Here is a 1,522-nt window from a genome sequence, read left to right as displayed (position 1 = left end):
TTATGGGGGATCCTGCTAAACTACTACTGGGGATCCTAAACTTCTACGGTCTACTAACTACCACTGGGGATCCTACTAAACTACATGGGGATCTATAACTACTACTGGGATCCTACAAACTACTACTAGGGGATCCTACTAAACTACTACTGGGGATCCATAAACTACACTGGGGATCCTACTAAACTACTACTGGGGATCCTACTAAACTACTACTGGGGATCCTACTAAACGACTATGGGAGTCTACTGATACTTACTACCATGGGGATCCTACTAACTACTACTGGGGATCCTACTAAACTACTACTGGGGAGTCCTACCCTACTAAACTACTACTGGGGATCCTACTAAACTACTACTGGGGATCCTACTAAACTACTACTGGGGATCCTACTAAACTACTACTGGGGATCCTGATAAATTACTACTGGGGATCCTACTAAACTACTACTGGGGATCCTGCTAAACTACTACTGGGGATCCTGATAAATTACTACTGGGGATCCTGATAAACTACTACTGGGGATCCTGATAAACTACTTCTTGATCACTGTCTAGTTGTTCACCTTTAATAGTTTCTTGTCCTCTGGGGCAGGAGGGCTACTTTTCTGACCTGCTGTCTTGTCCTGTGGACAACAAGGATTCACCAGATGTTAAAACATTCCAGAACTACTACTGGGGATCCTACTAAACTACTACAGGGGATCCTGATAAACTACTACTGGGGATCCTGATAAACTACTACTGGGGATCCTAGTAGTCCCTTCAAATGGACAAAAATATATTTGTTTATATAAAGGAGGGGCAGTAAAGCTCACAGCTACAGTACATACATAATGTTTTGGTTGTAATATGGGAATTACGTATTGGGCGCAACAACAACCCCTGATGAAGCATGCTTCTTACCCTATGTAGTCTATATAATGCTCAATCACCATTACAGGAGTTAGGTGTATATGTTGATGCTTCAAGTAAAAGAGTGTGTATCACTGCAGCCCCTCAGGCTTGTAAGGGTTGCGTGATCAGCTTTGGTTCTTTGATCAGCAAGGGCCTAGGTAAGAATCCTCCCACTCCCAACAACACCAGGTGTGTGTACACAGATGTCTTTCCCATCTCAAGTGATGCTCTCAGTCTCAGCTCTCCCTTATTAAAGAACCAGAACTGCCCACGCTGCACTGCAGTTGCTGATGAACCAGAAAGAACGATGACGATCATCAGTGAGTGAATGACTCATCAGTGAGTGAATGACTCATCAGTGAATACACAACTCATCAGTGAGTGAATGACTCATCAGTGAGTGAATGACTCATCAGTGAGTGAATGACTCATCAGTGAATACACGACTCATCAGTGAATACACGACTCATCAGTGAGTGAATGACTCATCAGTGAGTGAATGACTCACTGATTCTCCTAACACAGGATCCAGCCTCTGATTCTCCTAACACAGGAGCCAGCCTCTGATTCTCCTAACACAGGAGCCAGCCTCTGATTCTCCTAACACAGGAGCCAGCCTCTGA

At 44.1% G+C, this 1,522-nt stretch overlaps 1 pseudogene; it reads right to left on the bottom strand.

Moving 5' to 3' along the window:
* Window positions 1-1,522, bottom strand: part of LOC112071530 (sodium/potassium/calcium exchanger 1-like) — a 34,625-nt pseudogene that overhangs the window by 20,714 nt on the left and 12,389 nt on the right.

Source organism: Salvelinus sp. IW2-2015, unplaced genomic scaffold (assembly GCF_002910315.2).
Source record: "Salvelinus sp. IW2-2015 unplaced genomic scaffold, ASM291031v2 Un_scaffold1632, whole genome shotgun sequence".
In the NCBI taxonomy this organism is placed as follows: domain Eukaryota; kingdom Metazoa; phylum Chordata; class Actinopteri; order Salmoniformes; family Salmonidae; genus Salvelinus; species Salvelinus sp. IW2-2015.
Note: the sequence above shows the minus strand (reverse complement) of the source record. Positions and strands in the feature narration are given on the sequence as shown.